The following is a 25,079-nucleotide window of genomic DNA, read 5'->3' on the forward strand; positions in this document are numbered from 1 at the left end:
TTAGCAATATACGTTATTTTAAATATATCAAGTTATTAATTGATTATGGAATTAATTAAATTGAGATAGAATTATTATAGATCATTAAAAGAGTGTTGTTTTAAATGAGAATACATATATTAAAATATAAAATAAAAAAATATATAATATAATAAAATGATAAAAATCAAATATGTTTTACAGTCGTGAAAATTGCAACTCTCAATCTCAAAAAATAACGGAGATATTTCGCAAACGTACCCAAAATGGGACACCCTGTAAACTTCCTGGTCCTGAAACACCCTGTATGCCCCATACCCCAACGAAGAAATAATAAATAAAAGCAGTCGTTTTCATAATATATATTTGGGGGGCGGGTGCAATATTTATCAAGACATTTATCTGCACGTGTCTGAAAGCAAACAAAAGGCCAGATATAAACAAACAGTCGAAATCCGGGCATGTCACATATTATTATCCCAGAAGCCCACATTTGTTATATATCGGTTGAGTGGTGCGGCTACGCCTGGCCTGAAAATTGACAACGAAACACACACACAAGAGAAGAAGGAAAAAATCCCGACAATATCTCGAGTTGATTCGGTCTTTCGCTCTCTTTCCTTCTCTCTTCCGAGTTGCGACCGCATCGATCGCGTGTGCAGAACGACCGATTTTGGGAACCGAGAGAGTGTCTGCCTGTTCTGCTGCTGCTGCTGCTGGATTCTCCACTCTGCCCGCCTCTTTACTTTTCATCCTTCTGGCATAACGCGTTTGGGTACGGAGAGACGCGGAGTACGTACGCGACTTGAGAATATTTCTTTGGTGGGACATCTATTTTGTCCAGAATTTTTTTTCTCAACGGTTCGGGTCGCCATTTTTCTTTGATCTCGCGTGTTTGATCCTCTTGAGGAGGTTGTTCGTATAAGCCAGTGCTTTTTTTCTATTGAAGCGGTAAGTGCATAGTAACTTTTTATTTATTTTATAGTTTTAAGTATCTTGGGGATCCAACAATTATTATCTATATAAAAGTTCTTCTTCAGACAGCATGGAAGTTAGCAACAGAATCAGAAGCGGAAATCAAATTTTTACAGTCGACCAGATAAGTTTTGCACGCAATATATTTTTTTCCATATTTAAGGATTAAATCTGATTTTAAGCTTCTTAAATAAAGGTAAGAGAAAAACTATAATTGCATAATATAGAGAAAAGGGGTGTAGATTTGATTTTTTTTGCAGCATAAAAAATAAATGTTTGTAAAATAATAAATAATTAAAAAAATCACGGTAATTCTTAAAAAATTTGTTACACCTTCAAACTTGGTGTTTAAATAGGTAAAATACTATAAAATAAATAAATAAATAAATAAATAATTTCTTTATTTCACGAAAATATACAACATAACACTTACTTAGGACTAGACACACAATTACTTTTAAAAATTGTGCGCGTGTCTATATAATCATCAACTATTAAATATAAACAGAAAATGCGTAAAAAGAGAAACAAAAATCTACACACATATATTAAAGAAAAATATATACTAGTAAATTATCCTATATTACTGTTTCAAGCATATCTTTCTGCTTGAAGGTTTAGTAGCAAAGAGTTTTTTTTCTTTTAATAATCTCTAAACTTTTCCTTTAATTTACTTAGTTCCTGAGGCAACTGATTATATATTTTGGGAGTTAAGAAGACCATACTTTGTTGAATCATTGATTTATTTTGTACAAATCTAGTTGGTACTGAGTGGGTTGATGTATTAATGTCAATTTTCTGATTACTCAGGACTCTAATTATTGTTTTTAAGTATAATTTGGTAATGATAACTAAATTAAATTCTTGGAATAATAATTCGGTAGGATCCATTATATTTTTTGAAAAAGATATCTTAATATTTTTTTTCTGGTTATTTCAAGAGGATTTAACAGAGTCTTACTGGCAGCCCCCCCCAAATACAAATTCCGTAGTTATTAATCGATTCTACCAAACCTTTATAATTATATGTTTAATATTGTTGTATGTGACAAACATTGTCTTAGCATATAGAATTTATACCTAAGTTTTCTTAGTTTACCACAGATATATTGCACATGTGTCTCCCATTTTAGATGCCTATGGAAGTAGACACCCAAATATTTAATTTCGTTTACTGCACTAATCCTTTTTTAAATAAAAGATTACAAAATACATCATATATCTCAGAGACACGTTTTTTCGGGGGTGTAAGGGTGATATATGGTGCATTTTATAATCTCTTATTTATACACCAAGTTTGAAGGTCTAACAAAATGATTACTAATTACTACGATTTTTTAAGGTATTTCGGGATGGCTTACACTTCTTCAACCCCTGAAAAATAATGTCTCTGAGATATATGATGTATTTAATAATCTTTTATTTATGTACCGTGAAGGTGTAAAAAAATTTTACAAAAAAAATTACTGTGATTTTTTTAATTATTTATTATTTTACAAACATTTATCTTTTATGCTGCAAAAAAATCAAATCTACACCCTTTTTCTCTATATGTAATTATAGTTTTTCTCTTAACTTTATTTAAGAAGTTTAAAATCAGATTTAATGCTTAAATATGGAAAAAAATATATAGCGTGCAGAACTTATCTGGTCGAGTGTAAAAATTTGATTTTCGTTTCTGATTATGTTGCTAACTGCCCTGATTTCTTCTTCACGTAGCAGCTTGGTATTGGTAAGTGATAAATTTTTCTGCTGAATTTTTAAATGAGAAACTATATATTACCTGTTAATAGCAAATCCTTTTTTAAACAAAAACGGTATACATCCTAGCTTGAGAGTGATGCAATTATGGACATTTTTAGTGTAGGTAGATCAAATAAATAAAAACCAAAACAAAAAAATTATTTAAAGAGGTGTATTTGAATTAGCATGATCTACAAAACAAATGTTTCAAAATTAAGAAGATATTAAATTTCTAACAAAAATATTTTAAAAATTATAGGCAAATTTCCTTTTAATGTATAAATATGTACTGTTAAAACTTAACAGGGAAAATGTTTTTTTTTTTAATATAGGAATACATAACTTTATCAGCTATTCATAAATTATTCTCAGAGTCTCTCTTAATAGGAGAGACGGCCGCATAATTTTGATGATAATAATAAACGTTTTTTTATTACCATAAAAAAATATAAAAACTACTATTTAAGCGTGTCGGGGTCTAGCATAGCTATTCAACTTAACCACTGATAAAAAAAATAGGTATAAGTTATAATACAATGAGTGAACAGTACAGGCGACCTTCCAAAAGTATAATATATTTGGATCTTAATAAAATATAAATATTAAATTTAAATGAAATAAACAATTTCAAATATAAGAAGATGCACAGTTAGCTCAAATGTAAAGATACTTTTTGCGATGTGATAACGCAGTTAGTCTCTCTGCAAATTAATAATTTTTTTAATTTTTAATTTTAAGTTACTTAAAGATCGAGCCCATTTGATCTCAGGAGGTATAGAATTAAAAAGTTTGACAGCATTATACCTAAAGGATCGTTGAAACATGGCAGTCCTATGTTTTGGAACCGTATGGTTCGGATAACACGCTCATGTCTATCACTTCCCTTGACTAATTAGAAATTAAAATTAGAATGTAGATAACTTGGACACCCCGTGCTGTTAATTTTAAAAACCATTGCAGTCATATACAGCTTAAACCTTTCTTTTAAATTAGGCCAAGCAGATTCGCGCGATAAGTGTGTTATGTGATCAAACTTTCTGCGAGAGTAGCAATACCGTAGGCAAGAGTTCTGCGTAGCCTTTGCAAAGATTTCAGTAAGTGCAGACCAATAAACAATATTGCCCTAGGTTAAGTGAGAAAATACTAAGGAGTTAGTTAATCTAAGCTTTATATCCTTAGTAAAGTATTCTTTGTAGGTATATAGCAGTCGCAACTTGACGAAAGATGACTGGAGGAGATGTGACACATGATACTTAAAACGAAGATCCTTATCAAGGTATATTCCTAAATTTTTTGCTTACATTGAGAGGTCCCATTTAACTCAATATTAAACTTGTTGTTAGTCTCAATAGCTTCCTTTTTTTCCCAAAAATAAGCATTCTAGTTTTTGAAGTATTTAAATTGAGACAATGGGCTCTTGAAATTTCAAAAATACTATTTAAGTCATGATTTATAAGTTGAGAAGCGTGATCAAGATTGTCACATATAACTTAAACGAGTGGTAAATCTGCAGGTGAACCGCGTTCTGATGCGACTTACAATTTTTGATACGAGTAGGAAAATCAGAAGTATGTATATATTAAGAATAATAAAGGTCCCAAGATACTTCCCTGAGGCACGTCTTTAGCATTATTTATCGACGAAGATTTCGAATGTACTACTTGCTGACTTATGTCACACAGATAGCTTCTTATACAGGGTGCGTCAGCAAGGCGTACGCCTAAACTATACCGAGTAGAAAAAAACTTATCTGACATGGTTAAAAGGTTGACAAATCTCTACAAACTAAAAATAATTTCACATTACAGGGTGCGTAAAAAAGAAGTTTCGGAAAAACATGTACGTTTTCAAATGAAACACCCTGTATTTAATGGCGTTATGCTTTTGGGGACAACGAGATTTATACTAATACTTTATTTTTTAAATTTCATCACGGCGTTGCCACGTAATTCGTATGTTTAGGATATTTTTAGTGTTTTAAGGGGTTTATTAAAATTCTTATAGCAACCGCTGTGTTCAATCTGGATAAACGAAATAGTTAGTTTACGGTATCAGCTTTATTTTTCAGTAAAAGTCTGAAGTTTTTTTCATACAGAGTGACTAATATAAATTTACCAATTTATTCATAAAATATGCAATAACTCGATTTTTTTTAAATGGAACACCCTGTAGTTTTCTCTTTCATGAAGTTTGCTTGTCTACATTTCTTACAAAGACTTTTTTTGAGATGTTTTACATTCTTTAAAAAACGATGTCAATAAAAGCCCATAACTATGTATTTAAAAAAAATTTATCAAGATGCTTAGAAAAATTTGTTTCTATTGTTGACAGACTCTCAGCAAAAATACTGATCTGACATTTAAATAGTTGCATTTGGTTTACTGTTTTTTTTTTGAATATTGTTAATAAAATATTTCGCATTAGAGCTGAAATAAGTTTTAAAGATTAAAATTATTGTATTACTTGCAAATTATGAATTATCCACGGAAAGAACTCGTCGAACTGTTGCATGAATTACAGCCGCAAGATTATAAAAGACGACTTACTTTTTGTCAATGGGCACAAAATATGATGCAGCAACATGGTTTTTTTTATTTGGTACTTTTCATAATACTGGCAGCGTTAACAGGCACAATTTTCATTATTATGATACCAGCAATCCTGTCTTTACACGTGAAACTCACCAACACAGATGGTCTATTAATTGTTTGGGTAGGGATTATTGAGAATTATGTTATTGGACCACGCTTTTGTCATAGACATCTCACAGGTGAAATGTACCTGGAATTTTTACAAAATGAAATGTTGGAAACGTTGCCTGCACATTATGTTCAGGACAGGATTTGGTTTCGGCAAGATGGAGCTCCAGCTCATTACAGTCAAGTTGTAAGGCACTATTTAGATGACCGGTTTCTAAATAGATGGATAGGTAGAGGTAGACTTAGATGGATTTCTTCTTTTGGGGATATGTAAAGGAGAAAGTATATTAATAAAATACTAACTTCTCTTTTTATTTGTCGATGAAACCCAAATATGTTGTTTATTAGGATAAATAATAAGACTGTATGAAGTCTGATACCAGTGGTAGAAATTTATACTTTTACTGTATGTGTTTAAAATAATGTTTATTATATTGTTTTTAATATAATGATGATTAAATAAGTATCTTAAAATTTTGTATATAGGTTTTCTCATATAGCCGTGGCAATATCAACTTTTTTATTCTATATTACTTTTTAATTATTTTTTTCAGGAAACGTAAAAAATATGTTCAAATTGTCCCCCTCCCCCTCTTATCTTTTGAATGCGTTTATATACAAATTTGAAATTTGGCACACATCATTAGCAGATTAAATAAAAAGGGAAGGTTATGTGATACATCACTTAAAAGCTCCCACTGAATCCTTTATGGTCCTAGAATATTACGTCATTAGTTCTAACCATAGCAAAATGGCAGCCTTTCAAAATCTTATTTTTCGTCTTTTTATTTTCTTTACTAGACCTGTGCAGGGGTATTTTGTTTGTCACATTATTATCATAAAAATGACTGTTTCACACAAAAACTTCTTTGGTTTACCAATACCTTTAAAAGCGAATAATACCGAAAGGAGAGAATATTTTTGCTATTTCATTCAGTGCAGTTTTTATTTGTGCCTTGATTTAATCGAGATTGCCTGATCCATGTCCCCTTGCTGAAAAAAATTGAAATTATTTTCATTTACGATGGAAATCATAATGTAGGTACATGAGACGGACAGAATTTTTAAAGTTCGCTTTCCTGACCGTCGAGTATGTTAAAGTATATGCGCGAGCTTATTCAGAAATTTACTAAGACGGGTAGTGTTGCCAGTAGAAAGAATGCAGGCAGTCCCAGCTATGCAGACGAAAAACAGGTGATTATAATAGCAGCTGTGATAGGAGCTGCACAACAGTCTACTTCCACAGTTGGTGACACGTATGATGTATCTTCTGCTATTATGAAAACGGTACTTAAAAAACATACATTTCATCCGCATAAAAGTCAAATGGTTCATCGCAATTATCAGAAAAAATAAATGTGCGGGCTGGTATATTACGAAATCATATTGTTGGGTTTCTTTTTAAACCAAAAATTTGACAGGGGACCTTTACTTAAACATGTTGGAAAATGCAGTAGAACCACTGATCCCTGAGATTATCGAATACAATTTTCATGAATTTGAGTTGGAAACAGTTTTTCAACGAGATGGGGCACCGCATCACTTTAGCAGAAATGTTAGAGAATATTTGAGTAATACTTTAATCGGTGGATTGGTCGTCTATGGTCTATCGAGTGGCCAGCGAGATCGCCCGATCTTACATCTCTGGACTTTTTTTATGGGGCTACTTAAAACACAAAGTCTACGTCACCCAGTCAGAATCTATCTTTGATCTACGTCAAAGAATAATTGATGCATGTCGCAATATTGTTGTCACCACTTTCCAAAATGTTCATGAAGAGTTCTCCAATAGATTATTTTGAAGTCTCCAATGTCTTAAAGTTAATGGTGCACATTTTCAACATCTTTTGTAGCGGAATAGCTACATTTCTGTATTACCTAAAGTTTAATTATTTTACGTGGAGATAAAAATGCGGATAATAAGATTTTGAAAAGCTGCAACTTTGCTATGGGTAGAAGTAATGGTTTATTATTCTAGGATCATAAAGCATTCAGTGGGAGCTTTCTAACGATGTATCGCATGACCCCCTTTCTATTTAGTTTTATTTTTCAAAATGGCGTCCCGCCGGTATTTTGAAGTCTTGTAAAAAGAGGTAGGGACCAAAAAGTAGTATTAGGTTGCTAATGATGTGTGCCAGCTTTCAAATTTGTATATAAACGCACTCAAAAGATAAGAGGGTGAAGAGGACAATGAAGAGCCGCACTGTATATCGAAGTCAAATTAAAAAGAAAAATCTGTATATCTTTTGCTTGCTAGATTTGGCAATAAAGAATGTGGATCTGTAAAACTTTGGTACCTATTAAGTTATCTTGTTTATACTAGTATTATAAAGTGAAATTAGTGTCAACGAAAATTTAATTATATTGAACCGGGACATATATATATATATATATATATATATATATATATATATATATATATATATATATATATATATATATATATATATATATATATATATATATATATGTCAGCAGACCATTTCCACCATCAAGTAGAGCTCTCCTTAAAAAAAAACCTATGACTTTTGGATTTTGTTAATGCTTTAGCCCAAGCATATAAGGGATCAGTTAAAATTAAAAACATATCTTTTTCAGATTTTCATAAGTGTAAATTATTTTGTATCACAACAAAAACCAAAGAAACAACTAAATCAAATTTATCTTAAAGACATTCGGAATGGGAACTATATAATTGTTTAGATTTTCTTCAGTCTCAAGCAACTATTCGCCAAAGGGTATGAAATTGTCAAAACCATTACGTGACCTGATAACAGAAAATATTTTTAGCGAAATATACCTTGTAGAAGCAATTCAAATTAATATGTTCCTCTTTATTAAGTGCATATTTTTATTATGTTTGTATGTTGGTATTTTTGATATTTTTACTTTAAAAAAAATTAAAATAAACAATCTGTTTTTGAAATTTATGATTATGATTATATCCATCAAAAATTATTAAATTTTACTTAGCAAAGACGTAATGCCGCATTGCTCTTACGAAATCTTTGATATTTATTTCTTTATATTTCTTATATTATGATATTTATATTTCTTGCCTAAGAAAAATGCAGTATATGACATAAACAGGGATAGAGAAAACGTGGCTCAAGAACAAACGAAAAAAGCATTTTTCCCCACACTTTGTTTTTTGGAAATGCGACGTTATCCCTAAGCACGGCAGATTACATGAAGAACGATTTTCGCGGATTTTCTTGATGCCAATGATTTTCAATGTTTTACTAGAGATCCTACAATATCATTTTTTACCAAAATGAAAAGTATTGTATACCGGGTGGTGCGTCGCCGAGTGGAACATAGGAAATCCCATGTAAATTTTAAGGGGGTCAATTATTGGCTTCCCTGTACATTTTACAGAAAAAATGTAAGATAACTTTTTGAATAGACCAATCTGGTAAACCCTCGTGCAAAGTTTCAAAAAATTTTAATAAGCAAATCTTGAATCATTCAATTAAATGTAATTGCAAAATTACCAAATTTTCAGTTTAGGTAAAACCAGACACCAATCACCAGCAAACAATTTTTTATAAGGCTTTGTCAAATCTGACGTACAGCCGAATACAAGAAATGTTTTTTTTTCGTTTTATCAATCTCACAACCATACATCAAAGTAAGACACGTTAACATTACTTTTTTATCTAAATTTTCATACTTGTTTTCAAATATCGACTGTCACTGATTTATTGACTCTTTTTCTCACATCAGTGACAATATTCATTTTACTGGTGTCTGTTTGGTTTTACCTGAACCGAAAATTTGGTAATTTTGCAATTACATTTAATTGAATAATTCAAGATTCGCTTATCAAAATTTTTTGAAACTTTGCATGAGGGTTTGCCAGATTGGTCTCTTCAAAAAGTTATCTTAAATTTTTTCTATAAAATGTACAGGGAAGCCAATAATTGACCCCCTTAAAATTTACATGGGTTTTCCTATGTTCCGCTCGGCGACGCACCACCCGGTATAAATCATTGTTATCAATATCATATTGGAATTTTCTAATGTTAGAAAGGAAGGTTCTTACCCTATGAACCCCAGAACTCTCCTACTCTATGGCTCACAAAGTTCTACATAAAGTTGACAAAGGACAGCCGATCAGACCACTGGTATCTTTTGCGGATACCCGTTGCTATAAACCTTCTTCTTGGTTGAGTGAAGTTTTGAGAGAGGTAACGAGCTTTGAAAGCTGTTTTTCCACTAAAAATTCCATCGAATTTGCAAATTTTTTAAGGTAAGGTATAATTATACCAGAAAATGCAATTCTAATTTCTTTAGGTGTCAAATACCCTTTTCCCAGTGTATCACCTACTGACTTCATTGAATTAATAGAATCATTACCTGCAAATTCTGGTAAATTCAGGTTGATCTCTTCAGACCTAATTTGCCTATTAAAACCGGTTTTAGACCAACACTTTTTCAAATTTAATGACAACATATACATACAGAAAGTTGACTTAGCCATGGGATTATGCCTTTCCTCTTTTTTGAATAAAGTTATTAGAACTAACCTAGAGAATAAAATTATAAATAGCACTTTCGCAAAATAAATAATAGCATATAGGAAATATGTATGTGGATGATATTTGTGTTGTTTTGAAGGAAATAAAGATCGATTGTCTATATGGAAATATCGCCTGTTTCTAAGAAGACAGGCACAACTCTTAAATCATCTGTTTTGTGATATCCGCTATTAAAGTTTTAACACGTATTGAAAGTTTTGTTGTGACCTGTGGTTTAAAGATATAATTCTTATTTTTTTATATGACATAGTTTTACTTGTAAGAAAGTAATCTTCAGTTTTATTTTTTTTTAAATATGATTTTTGATAAAAATTAAAAAAAAAATAAAATTGTGACAGTCTTCCAGGAAATATAAAATTATTAATGTATCGATTAATGTAGAATAACTATAGTTTATCAAGTTCAAAATGATCTATTTTTCAAAAATACGTTCTGTTTATTGATTCTTTTGTAACAAAAAAGAAACTTATATTTAGCACAAATTAAAGATAATCTTTTACAAACAAAACTTAATAAAACATAACAGCATTTCTCTAGAACTCACAAACTAAATTCTTATAGATTCTTATAAAATTCTCCGTAGTAACTGGGAACTATATTTTTTTTCCACTAGTGATAGAGTTTGTCTAGCTAAGGAAAGGTACACCATCTGTTTCAAAGCTGCGCCAAGTTTTGTCCCCAAATAACGCGCGATTAGCGACAGTAGCGCGCCTTTTTTTAATTTAATTTAAAGGCACAGAACACAAATATAAGAATTAACGCAACGGCACTGTTTATATGCAAATCGGGGCGATCGATACTGTTGCTTTGGCAGCGGCGTAAACAATTTTACTCTGTTGAATTCCTGTGCGAAGTAAAGTTTACCTTTGAAAAAGATTCTTGCTCATAGGATATTTAAAAAAAGCTTCCAGGCTCATCCTTTCTCACCTCAAAGACTTTAATTTCGGCAGTTTTTACGCTCTCACCATCAATAGTTTTAAACGCATCTTTAAATCCAGTTTTTTGGGCTAAGTCTTTTAAGTCAAAAAAATCATTGTGACTTCTCTCAATAACTTTGTAGGGCTGTCCTTTTTTTTGCTTCTCTTATAAGGGTAATATATTGATCGGGTACGTATACAACAGTGCTTTTCTTATACCTGGTGATTTTCTGCTAAATTACAGAATGCACGTTATCTGCGTCATTTTGTGTATGGCTCCGAATCAAATATTTATGAGTTATTTTATTGATACTTTTTAATTTAGTAACGGCATAAGCGTACAATGCAAAAAGGAACCTGTTCTTATTTTGTCCAGAACAATTATCTGTGTAAAATCTGTATGACATCAATTAATTTATTTTCTTGAAGTGCCTTGTCATCTAGTTGTTCTAAATAATTCCAAACACAAGAACCTATTTCATTGGCTCCCCTTTTAGCAGCACCCTCATGCCAGACATAGCAAGAAACATCATAAAGTCAAATAATAGAGATTAAATTTAGAAATATAGTAAAAAGAAGACGCTTTTCCAGATGGACAAGGTAAAGTAGCTTGTAAGTCATAAGTAATAACATGAGTTCTGGTTTCTTTATCCTTCTCCCTTTCTAAACGATTTAAATTTTTTTCTTTCAGGCAAGTCTTATATTTTTCCTAAATTAACATCTTGCCTTCCTTTGGCGAGTTAGCATATTCAACGCATTGATCCTTTCTAGGGAAAAAAAATGCAAGATTGAAATTTCGGGTAAACACGTCATAGTAAGCTCGATAAGAGCCATATTTTAACTGTTTCCTCTTACACAGATCCTGATAGTCCCTATAAAGTCAAGCAATAGTTTGGGAACCTTCAATATACTCCTTGTCAGTGTTAGCTCTTGTATAGTGACTCGGGACTCTAGGAATTGAGTTTATGTGGTTTTTAATTCCTTGTATAATCTGAGGATTAACTTTTGGGTGGTAGTATACTTGCTTCTAAATTCTTCTGCTATAATACCACCAGTTTTACAAACAAGAAAAACAAAAATCCTTGTTTTTCAAGCACAGTTCTAATAGTCCTTGTAGTAATCCCTAAAGTAGACATAAAAAAATGCTTGCAAACTCTACTTTTTGTTTCCTCAAAGCGGAAATAACAAGCGTGGTTTAAATCTCGTCGTCTGTTAGAATTTGAGTATTTGGGATTTATAGGACTCAGTGAAGATGCAATAAATCCGCTTTGTCGGTGTAAGTCATTAAGGTTCCAATATACTTTAAAAAATTTCTTTCGAGATTCTTCAGAGATTTTCTCTTTGCATTTTAATCTGCACTTGTCAGTACAAGGAGGTAACATTTTCTTTTCCGCTCGTTCTACCAAGGTTCTTTGTTTGTCTCCATTTTTGTTAGTTACCTTAATTGAATGATAACTCTGACCACTATTTCGCCATTGCTTAGCAACGTTTTTTTTCCAATCAGCAGAGTTTCTAGTTCTTTTTCTGCCTATTTTCTTAGGAGAATCCATATTGTTATTTAATGTTGTAGGGGTATTTTTTGTGTCTGATTCTGATGATGATTCTGAAGTTGAAGACGCGTCATAATCAGGATCATTTGAGTGTGAAGAACCAAATGATTCACTATCGCTGGAGGAACTTTGTGACGACTTTGTGACTTTGAATCTGAATTGTGAATTCTTTCAGTTAAAATGTTTCTAGCAGTATTTATTCCGGAAGTACTAGGTACATCATCTACATAATAAAACAATTCTATTAGTTACCTTCACCTCGTTGGAAGTGAAAACTTTTAATATAAAAAATGTCATGTCTACCTAGTATACTAACAATCTAGGTATTTATTTACCACACGTATTACACAATACACCACATACTATTCATACTCAAATCAAAATGTCATAGCTAGGTGCCAACTCACTCTTCAACTCACCGTGATTCTTATAAAGTTCTTTTCTTGTTTTTCCATTTTCTGGATTTTCCTTATCCAAATCATAATCGTCATTAAAATGAGATGCAGAATTTTGCGGTGGATAGCAAATATCTAGAATTTTATTATTTGTAATTATCATGATTTGTAAGACAGACATTAATTTAAACAAAACTTACAAAACACAGTTAATTAAAAACATAACTCACCCTGATTAATATCAAAAACCTCTTCCCCTTTTTCTTCTAGATTTTGAATAATTTTACTTGAATCATTGTTATCATTTAGATGACCCAAATCATTTTCCGATTGATGAAAAATATCTGGAAGACATTAGGTTTTATTAATAAATATTTATTTATGTATTAGGAACATAGAAATGTTTGTATAACTATAAAACAGCCATAGGATCATAAATATCCAAAACTGGCAAACAACTAGTTATGCCAGAAATTCAAACAAAACTTTATGCACGAATAATATGGTAATAATTTATATATTTTTTAATTTTTTGTTTATATCGTTTATGACGCGCATAAAAGTAATTTACACACACACAAAAACAGTTAATTTGAAAATAGCAAATAAATTAACATTTACACTTACTTTGATTACTATAGAGTTCATCTCCGTTCGGTTCTTTTTCCAGATTTTGTAAAGTACCTAAATCACACTTATCATTCAATGGGGCTGAAGAATTTTCCGATAAACGGCAAATGTCTAAAATATAAAAGATTAATTTTAATATTAAATATTATTATACAATCTGTATTATAGTTTTAAACTTACCTTGCCTTATTTCGATCTCTTTTTCATTTTCATTTTCATCCTCTCTCATGAATTGCTCTATTTTCCACATAGGTTGATCTATGTTATGTACTTCGACATTATTTTTGGTTAATTTCAAAATTAAAGAAGACCTATTTTGTTTCTGCATCTTGTTTCTAAAAATTTAACGTTATAAGTATTACAAAGTTTTAGGAATCATTAGGTCAAATAAATTTATATAAAATTCTATATTTTGTCACGAAAACTAAATATTTGTCTTTATTTTTGACTATAAACCTGTTGGTACCATGACTGGTACCAAAGTTTACTTATTTATGGGGAAAGACTGTCACAATTATAATTTATGACGGTTTTCTTTAAAATACTATATAAAATATATCCTATTTGTGCGACAGACCGGCACAAGTCTAGTTGTGACGGTTTTCCTGAATATCGTGAATAAAAAAATTACTTACTTTTCGGGACAAGCTGGCACAACTCTAATTGTGACGGTTTTCTCTTAAATAATTTCACAATCATTATTTCTTTTTTGAAAACACACTAGCTTAACACTAATTAGGACGGTCTTTCACGAATAATACTTTTAATAAAATGTTTCTTTTCGATTAATGACGGTCTTCCGTGAAAAGCGTGATGCGTCTCTTAGAAATGGCACAAAACGTACTGACCTGAGACATTATTGCCGGAATTATTTTAACAAAATTTGAAGATGGGACGATCACGCTAGTCGCGCTCCGCGGAAAATATTCGAAATACACGTGTGCCGATTTTTCTGGAAATAACTCTTGCTGTTTTAAGTATAATGACCATAACAACTTAAAATTGACTATTCTTTGAGTTGTGCCGGTTTTCTTGGAAACAGGCGATATAGACAATCAAAACAAATATAGGTTCGACTGCATTCAATTAAAAAAACTTCAATTTTTTTTAATGTTGTGTTTCAATGTATTTGTTATGATCTTTTAAAGAAATATGTATGAAATGTATTTAATTTTATTAATATTCAGTTTATTAGCTATGGTATATATTATAATATTTAAGTAAGATACAACCTTAGTCAACATGAAAACATTGATGTTACATTCGTTTTTTTTTATTAAATTAAGTATAATGAAATGATTAATTTAGATCTGTAGGACGCCTGAAATTAACTACTTATTAGTGCAGACAGCCAGATTTTAACTTAATAGTTATAATTAGTAGCAAAACCTTATTTCAGCATCGAGTAATTACGACGTAATAACCTAAAGAAATCTGTAATAAAATTGTTCTCGCTTTCATAATTCATGTGAAAATTATAGTTTATGAGTTATTCGATGAAGGAATAATATCTTGCCACTAGTTATAATTATTCATTATAAATAAAATATTATTGCTTTCAAAATTTACTTTCTACAAATATGAGAATGCATACATGAATGCACTATGATAGACATTTCAATATTAAAATACTTATTACTCGGAAAAAGTAATTTTAAAAGTTTTCTACCATAAAAATAAGTGTTTCCAATTTCTTCTGTCGCATACAGAAAATTCACGGAATGTATCAAAAATTCTATGAATTTGTGATTCGTTATTTTTAGTGGTTAACATACTTTCATTTCAAAACCTTTATGATTTTTTTTTCGTTGGATTTAATACGAGTTGTCGTATCTATAGGAGAAAAAATATTCCTAATATCTATCGCAATTGAAATCCTCTTATAAGGTTGTAAATAAAAAAAAAAACACATCAATTTAGATATACAGGAGGACGTGTAGTTTTATATTTGACAAAGTTCTGTTAATCAACTACAGCTGACCTCATTTTGATATGTTAAATGGCTATCCTATAGTATAGTGTGATACATCGTTTTACAGGGCATACAATCTCCCAACGGTATACAAAAATATACATATAAAAAATTTTAGTTTTATAAACAGTAATGGTGTAAAAAGGCGTTTCAAAAATAACCACCTCACGATTCTCCTCATGACCTTTGGCAAGTGTTAGTCCCACAGAACACAAAAGAAATGCGGGTTTGGCCGAAAAGAGAGAAAGAAAAAGAAATAGAAATTTTGGCCCTCTACTGAAGGTGCAATAATTCGAACTAATTTTGACATTTGTAAGCTATAACTATTGGCAACCCGTCTAACTAACCAGGTTTGAAAAAAGTCGTGGTCAAATCCGGTACCAAATTTGAATATAGCGCGGGAAATTCGAATTCTAAGATAGGCCCAACTTAAGAAAACTACTAAATGTCACAACCTGCGGGTACGCCACTCGATTAAAACAGAATGTCATCAATACTTGTTCTTTCACATTTCCTTTTTATATTTCTTATGTTACAAAAAGTATAAAAAGAATTTGCAAAAAAAGAACCAAATTTCCCATATACAAATCTATTTTAACCAAGAGAACAGCTGAGTAAATAATGTCTACTTAAATTACAGGTATGAAAATAAAACACAACTGTATGATTTTATATACACAAAAATATATTATTTAATCATCTGGAAAATAAAAACACAAGATTTCAAGTATTCTAATACAATATATAATTAACATTGTTAATTTATAATACAATACAAATTGCAATATAATGATAACAGTCTGGGACATGTTCTATTTGTGTACCAAAAAGTGTAATAAATAAATAATTAATTCAATAATAAAAAATGTTTGAAAATAGTAAATTTGTCTAAACTTCTAAATAGAACAAAGAGTATGAAAAACCCAAAATTCTCTTTAAATTATAATATCCTACATATCAGTATGATTAGAACTGCAATTGGAAAGCAAATTGTATCATATTTAATTTTTTTCTTTAGTTAAATATAGAAAAAGTATTAAGTGAAATGTAGTTTAATAATATAAAATAAAATAATAATGTATAAAATAAAACCTAAAATTCTCTAAAAAAATAAATATAGAATAGCAAGTAAGAAAAAATATATTTGTTATGTTAATGCAAAAAAACAAAAGTATATTTCAATATATCTCAACCAACAATCACTATAAAAACTATAGTACTTATGTGACTGAGATAAAGTCTTCATAAAATATTAATAATAATATTGTTTATTTCTTCAGTACATAGCACATACAGGGTGTTTCAGAACAATGGAATCAAACTTCTAGGGGTTGTTCAGTGCAACAGTAGAATCCATTTGAGTATAGGAACCCATGTCCGGAAATATGTCACTACGCCACTACGGCCCTAAGACGCGTTTAAATTTAGAAAAAAAAAATAATTACCTAAATAGGATCTGATGCATTTATTTTTACCTTTTGTATATGATACCATCACAAGAATTGTTCAAAATGTCTTCCTCCAACTTCAATAAACCGATTTAAACGCCGCACATGATTTCGGCGGACTACACTAAAAATTTGATCCTCGTTTTGAATGATTTCAAATGCTGCTGTTATTCGCTTAATTAAATATAGATCTGATTCTACTGGAGTTTAACTTTGCTAGCCAAATACTCGCGTACTTGTACAGCAAAGTAAGCCGGAGCTCCATCATGCTGAAACCACATTTGCTGTCTAACGTTTAATGGAACATTTTCAAGGAGTTCTGGGAGAACTTCCTCCAAGAAACGCAGATAAATAGGTCCTGTTAACCGTTCCGGTAAAAAGTATGGCCCAATTAAATAATCTTCAACAATGCCTTCCCATACGTTGACAGACCAACGATTCTGATGTTTTCTTGGAAAAATTGCATAAGGATTTTCTTCGTCCCAAACATGGCTATTCTTACTATTCTAAATACCGTCTCTTGTGATAGAGGCTTCATCGGTCCACAAAACATATCGTAAAAAATTTGGTTGTGCAATGATGTGATCCAGAAGCCATCGACAAAATTGAACTCTAGGATGATAATCGGCTGCAGTCATACCTTGAACTTTCTGGAAGTAGTAAGGATAGAGTTGTTGCTCGTGTAGTACCCGCCAGACAGAAGCATTACTCGTATTCATATTCTTAGTGATGCACATAGGAGTATTTCATCAATCTGGGCGGCCAAAATTATTTTTGGTTTGTAATCATGTTTCTAACATGATAACAATTAATACAGTCAATACTAATTAACTACAGTCGACTGTACCAATAATATGGTGTGTCTTTTGAGAAAGGTTCCGACAACTTTCTTCTTCTCGGTGTCATTCCCGTCATTACAGGATCCGAGTTTAGAAGAAGTCTGTAAAAAAAGACGGTACATAACAGTTATTATTAGTAATAAATAGAGATAATTCACCTGTTTAATATGTCCGCGGCGTTACATTCTTGTCGAGAAAATTTTCTTGCGAAGTTTTGGCGATAGAGGCGTATTTATTTGTTCCTGGCTTCAGCAGCCTCCTCAGACAGTTGTCCGATTGGCAGCAAAGCATGTCTTATCACTTGAGGCCCATGGATAAGTATTTTGTGGAGCGTGGGGGTCATCGGATGCCAAGGATACAGCTGGATATAAAGTTCTGCCGCTTCTGTAGCGAAAACCGAAATTTTTTTCGTATTCACCTCATGCTCACTCGACAAAACTTCCAGAATAATTTTCAGGCGATAGATAAATGTCGCGTCTATACCAGTAATTTCTGCAAACAGTTCGTGGTTTGCAAAAAATCGTCTACTGGTGTTGCCGAAATTTGCCTTTGGGACATACTACGAGGACTACAATGAGACCCATCTTTGACTTAAATTCGCTTTGGATTGCGAGTTTCCTGAGTTTGACTTTTTCTTTTTCTTCATCGCTTCTGAGCTGCCACTTTTGTACTAGTAGTTTATAGGCCAAATGTAAAACAGCTTCAAAAAATCGTATTCAGGCATGAAGAATAGATAAACCAAACTCAAAAGTTTCCACATTAACTGTCCCCTTTTTTGGATACAGTTAAAATCCTTTGAAGTTAAGCCACATATGTAGCACCTCATTGTAGATGATGTGCTTGTCACAGAGTTGCACACCTGAAATGTTTTTTTTAAATTATTAGATAGAACTACAACAATAAAACCTAATAATCATGTTTCGGGTTCGATTCTAAAAATAGTAATAAACATTTTCAATTTTTGTTTTTTTACTCACCTTTCCATCGACCATGGTCAAAATCATTGTATGCGATACCTCGCAAGCAATTTTTTTATTTCATTTGGAATTCGTTTTGTTCAAATTTTTTGAAGCATCTTCGATATATGATATTTCTTCTCTTGTCACAACTGCGGTTTCTTTTATAAATCTCAGCCTGATTGGGCGGCAATAACGAGGAGATGAAGGAGTGGGGTTCTGCCATAGTATTTTTCCATTTAAGGAACAAATAAGCCGTAAAGGGACAAGTGAGCTTTGGAACAAGTTAGCGTCCGTGTCGGAGTCACATACAAATTTTTGTTTGAATGTGCGCTCCATCGCATCCCCATTTATATATGAGTTCCAAGGCATTTCTTTCTTCTTCGTCAAGCGTTTTAATCGTAAAAATCTGTCAGTAATCTGGATACAGTGTGATCCATCAAATTCTGAAGCTTAATATCTGCTAAAGTTTCGGTGACAGTAATAGATTCTTTGTCGGGGTAACACTCTTTTTTGACTTCTTGGATCTTACTGTAGCATGGATACATAGATGGACTATAACTTCTTATGATTTCGTACTACCTCTTTGATAAGTCTGCTTCGATGAACATTGATAACGCTTGTTGCGGTGTTAGTTGTACCTTCTCTTTGGATTTACTTGCACTGAACGCTTTTTTATAGGTAGTGGCTCGTTTGGGTGTAGAAGTGATTTCTTTTAGCACGAGAGAAGCATCACGTTTCCCTTCATTAGCTAGAAAAGAAAAGCAACAAAACGGTTAATAATTGGGTTAAAAAACCTATGTATCTACCATCGACTTCCAGCCAAATATGTGTTATTGAATCAAGTATTCTGCGATATTGACAAATATGTCAAAAACAAAGTTAGTTGTCATATACCAGTGATTATAAATATTTCAATCCGAAAATATAATTTTGAAAATGGCTGCAAATGATAATAGCCGATACGTTATATCTGAAAGGAGCAGCACCGAACAGCACATGGTGAATATATTTTATAGGCATTTAAGACCACAACAACCTCCGCCTAAACTGTATATTGTGTAAAAAAGTAGGACACTGTGTTTGCTTGGAGTTTTTACTCCGAGAACTTTTAAAGTCTTTAAACCCTGAAATTCGTTGACTTTTTTCAGACCAATTGAGAGCTAATGAATTATTTAGTTACTTCATTAAGATTTTATTCTATAAACTCAAACTTTCCATCATTATAAAGGGACATTGAAAAAGCAATATACACTCTTTCATTTTTCAGAAGTAACGTCAATTTAGATAACTTGCTCATGATGGATTTATGGACATTATAAATTACTTTTGTATAGCAACAATTTCCTGTTCAGCATTTAAGCTATCTTGTGAAAGACCAGGATTAATAAGAATGGTTTTTCTATTATCTAAGAGAAAAGAATAGTTATCAAAAAATTTTGTTGAAGAATTCGAGCAAACCCTGATAGTATTGGTAAACTAAAGAATAATTAATGGTAAATTAATACGTATATATGTGTAGAAAACTCATACCATTCCAAATTCTACACCCTAATTCCACAAAAAATATAACTTCAATTAATTTTAGCAAATTTTCCTTGACTCACGAGGCGACGCCTTACCAAAATAAAAATAGAAAAAAATCAATGTCAAAAGTGTCACAACATCGCTACTGTCAAATTTTCCTAATGTTAAGATGGTCGCCGTCCGAAATTCTGTTTTGGCGAATCAAGTTTCATGGGGCTGGTTGGTTCGCTAATATTTCCATATTCGCGAGTAATTCGATCCTTTAAATCATTAATATTTTCAGGTGGGGTTTTATACACTTTGCCTTTCAAATACTCCGAAAGGAAAAAATCTAGTGGTGTTAAGTCTGGCGACCGCGCGGGCCATTCAATTGCACCACGCCTACCAATCCACATCCTTGAAAAGTGTTCATTAAGTCACTCTTGAACTGTCAAAGCGCAGTGCCGGAGCTCAATCTTATTGGAAATACAAATTATTTTCGTTTAGTATCTCAACACCAATTTCATCTACACAAAAACATTTGGAGTCAATGAACTGCTTATTACCATACATTTTTACTGGTAAATCGCTTCAACTTTTTTTTTCAGCAACATTTTTTTGGCGAAGTAAGAGGGAAATTGTTTGCAATTTAAAATAATGTGTGACACTATGAGGCAACCATTCGACCCACTAAAGCTTTGCCACAATAGACCTAAGGACACAATGATGGACACAAGGTGCCCCACTCACAACAAACCTACCAAAGTTTAAGTTGATAAAAAGGCTTTTATTACCACACATTTTTGCTTACTATTTGCTCATACGTCAGCCAATTATGTTTTTTTTCGGTTTGGTTAGATAGGAGATTGTATGCCCTTTAAAATGATAAAATATTGTATCACACTTAGAGTAGCCATTTGAAATACAAAAGTTTGAGGTCGATAAAATATCCATTATTCCCAGACAAGAAGCTATTAAGGGTGGTTCGTTTTGAAATGAATGAAGTCACTGTATATAGTAGTTAGATCTATGATATGTTATTATGGCTGAAACTAGAAAGATAATAATAAAGGGTGTTTTTTTTAGAGGCGGAGAACTTTCATTTGGCAACACTGTTTTTTATGACAGCAGACCTGACAGTTCTGGGTTATTTTTAGATAAGTTTGGTTTGGCAATTCATCATGGACAGACTCACGCCGGAGCAACGTTTCCAAATTGTTCAAATTTATTTTGAAAGACATGGTTCTATTCGAGAAACACATCGGGCATTACGTGAGTTTTATGGTGCTCATAATCATCCTTCAGAGAGATTAATTCGAGAAACTGTTGATCGTTTTCGCAATACTTTTACTCTAGTCGACAATACACATCCCGTAAGACGCCGTACAGTGCGCACGCAACAAGCGATAGGTGCTGTGCAGCATATTGTTGATACCGATCCAAATGTGTCAATTCGTCATTGTTCTCAACAAGTGAACTTATGTCCATCCACTTTATGGAAAGTTTTGCGCAAAGATCTCGGATTGCGAGCATATAAAATTCAACTTGTCCAGGAGTTGAAACCCCAGGATCATCTTTTGCCCTGTACATTAGCTGAATGGGCGGAAGGAAAGATTGCTGTTGATCCACGATTTCATATGAAAATTTTGTTCAGTGATGAAGCACACTTTTGGTTAAATGGCTATGTAAACAAGCAGAATTGCCGAATTTGGGGGGATGAGAATCCACGAGCTATTGGCGAAAAACCGTTACATCCAGAAAAACTAACCGTTTGGTGCGCTTTATGGGCCGGTGGAATCATTGGTCCTTATGTCTTCAGAAATGCTGATGGTCAGAACGTTACAGTAAACGGTGAGCGATACAGAAACATGATAACCCACTTTTTTGTGCCTCAATTGAAAGCCGTTGCAGGCGTTGCAGAAATGTGGTTTCAGCAGGACGGTGCCACGTGCCATACAGCGCGCCAAACAATTCATTTACTGCAAGAGACAGACATTCGAGCAACAAATAATTTCAAGGAATGGACCTGTAAACTGGCCAGCTCGTTCGTGCGACTTGACGCCATTAGATTATTTTCTTTTTGTTAAGTCGCATGTCTACGCTGATAAACCCGAAACACTTGATATAAAAGCAAATATAAAAGCAAATTCGTTCATATCAATAAAATATTTTGTGTTTAATTTCAATTTAAATTTCTCCGCCTCTACAAAAAAAAACCCTTTATTTCTAAAGATTCGTCTTTATTGCCTCAATCATCTTGAAATTACATTTTTCTTACCTTAATCATTAGTCTACGATTCTTCATGAAGAATCTAATCTAAGGTGGGTTTTCATACTTTATTATTCTATTACTTACATATTTATTTTTTAAGTAATCTGATTTTTTTCCACTTACATGTATATAGGAAAATACATAAAATAATTTAACCTTTTGAAGAGTTTCTAATTGCCATTGCGTCAAATTTCCAGAAGTGACTTCACTCTTCGTCTTTCACAACGAGTGCAACAAGGAGGTGCATATTATTTTGTTGTGGACCATTTATGCACCGTGCAAGTCGAGGCTTATATGTTATTGATAAAAATTTGGGCTTAGTATTGGAAATTGGACAGGTATTAATCTAAATTCGGAACACTTTTTCCATTAATGCCGCAATCACTGAAATAATATAAGAGAATCCTTTAAGTCGTAAGCCGCTTTTCTTTATCTCTCCTTCGACTAATCCATTTTTCCCTGCCGGAAACGCACGAGGAATTCTAATTTACTGAAAATAGACTCGTCCTCCGCAGGGCCGAATGACGCGTTTAAGCCGCCCGTATTCGTTGATAAAAATCCCTAATTTATTTTGGAATAAAATACAGATAAACAAAAATTGCATCGCCGCTTTTTTTTATCTTTTTCAACGTTGTTTTCGGTAGATACCGTTTATCAGAATTTTGGCTACAGCGAGTTGTTTTGGCTCCAAGATAATATTTACTTAGGTTTATCAGAAGTAGTTAACATTTTTATTTGGTCTATTTATAATATTTTTTTCACATTTTTAGGGTTCTTCCAGTTGCTGCCGAACTCACCAACAATCTTAAACATCAAGGTAAGTACCTATAAAATAACTTTATTTTAGGTGAACAAAATAAAAAATTGGCAACTTTGCACCTTATGTCAACTTAAAAATATGAAGTATAAATTTAGTGAGTCACGACCGACTAAAAAAAAAAGTCAAAACTATTTTTCAAAGCCTCTTTGACTAAAAAACTGAGGTCTTGTCTTAAAATAGTCATGGCACACCTGGATTAAAATTTAAAATAAAACAAAAAAGTAACTGTCACACCTTGTATTGAAATGTATAAACATATCAAAAGTTGTCGTTATTACACAAAAACAATTAAATAAGGTGTTTAATTCATTGACAGTTGTTAAATTATTTTATCTCTTATATCTTTATATCTAATGATATTAGAATCCACTTAACCACCATTTTAAAAAACTGTTCACACTCCACAGTAAACAATAACCTACAAATTTTGACGACTGAACTGAAACATCCTTACCATAACATTGAATACACTAGAATAAACATTGCCTGTTTAGTATTTTGAGGTATTTAGATATTTTGTTGATAAACATGCTTAGTATTTTATGTTGCCAGTGTTAACTCAATTTTAACAGAAGAAAATAAAGTAATTTAATAAATTATTATAATTAGTAGAAACTGAATTGCATTCTTTATTATAAAGCAAAAGAAAGAATGAAATCCGTGTAATAATTAAAAATTTCAAAAATAGTTTATTCAATAATTGCTGAAAATACAACTAGATAAAAAAATTTATTAAATGAATGAACAGTTAGAGCACATTTACAGTCTTGCGACATTGCTTAACTATGCAAAAGAAGACATCTACTAAGGCAACTAGTGCGCCAGCGCGTAGCGTTTCTTCGTCCTTCGGTCTTGCTCTAATAATTAGTGCTATGTAAGTTTTATCTTAAGTAGTTCCATTAATTAACCTATACTAATCAATTTTAAAAATATAAAATTATAAAATCGACAAGAACTAAACTATAACAAGTATAAATAAAATAACTACATGATGAACATATGTACACAATTAAAAAAGTACTTATTAAAGAGCAACCTAAAATCTTCAATGAACATGAAACGACTAAGAAAATATGACATAAATACATAACGCGAATAAAATATTTAGTATGGATACAGGCAAAAGGAATTTTTATGCAAAGCTCGATTTCAACTTTCTATAATCAAAGTTCAAAAAGGCTTTTACGGCTTTTTTAAACTTTACTCTGAAGTGCATTATTTTCTTTACATCGGTAGAAAGCAGATTAAATATTTTAGGTGCCATATAAGAAATGCACTTCTGAGAGACCCTATTAGATTTTTTTTGGTATTTCAGCTACTATCTGTTTTATTTGTCTAGTTTCGTAAATCTCCTTGTTAAGCAATTTTATTTTTCGAGGGTACTTTGAAACATAGCATAAGAGTCTGGTTGCATAAAGTTGCTTTACCCTAAGAACACTAAACTCTTGAAATAATAAATCCGTTGGGTACATGCGGTTTTTATATAAAATGGTTTTTATACACCATTTCTGTGCTTTTTCCACGCTACTGCAGTTTCATAACTGCTTCCCCATACTATTATGCCATATTGAAGAATAGACTCAAATAAGCCATAGTATATAGTCTTTAAATTACTTTTATGCATATAAGACCTTAATTTCCATAAAATAAATGTGATTTTTTGTAGTTTTGTACTTATATTTTCTGCGTGATATTTGAAATGTATTTGGCTATCCAAAATTATATCAAGATATTTTATTTTCTGGACCATTTCAACGTTATTAACGCATTTGCATGGTAGCGTTTTTGTACAATCTTCTTCGTGTACTATTATTAAGTTTCCCAACAGGGGTTTCGA

At 31.9% G+C, this 25,079-nt stretch overlaps 1 protein-coding gene and 1 long non-coding RNA gene across 3 annotated transcripts in view; one reads left to right on the forward strand and one right to left on the reverse strand.

Annotated features, from left to right (window-relative positions):
* Window positions 1-558: 558 nt before the first annotated feature.
* Window positions 559-25,079, forward strand: part of LOC126739433 (uncharacterized) — a 279,994-nt gene continuing 255,473 nt past the window's right edge. Inside the window, exons 1-2 of one of the 2 annotated variants that reach the window (XM_050445121.1) lie at window positions 559-930; window positions 23,193-23,239. The gene's annotated coding sequence lies outside the window, so the exon portion shown is untranslated. The remainder of the gene's footprint in view (window positions 931-23,192; window positions 23,240-25,079) is intronic. The other variant, XM_050445120.1, reaches the window with a different exon arrangement.
* LOC126739443 (uncharacterized) lies at window positions 17,913-20,099 on the reverse strand. Its single transcript, XR_007661624.1, has 3 exons — window positions 18,666-20,099; window positions 18,107-18,547; window positions 17,913-18,049 (listed from the first exon to the last, which is right to left on the reverse strand). It is a non-coding gene; the product is annotated as an uncharacterized LOC126739443 (long non-coding RNA).

Source organism: Anthonomus grandis, chromosome 8, assembly GCF_022605725.1.
Source record: "Anthonomus grandis grandis chromosome 8, icAntGran1.3, whole genome shotgun sequence".
Lineage (NCBI taxonomy): Eukaryota > Metazoa > Arthropoda > Insecta > Coleoptera > Curculionidae > Anthonomus > Anthonomus grandis.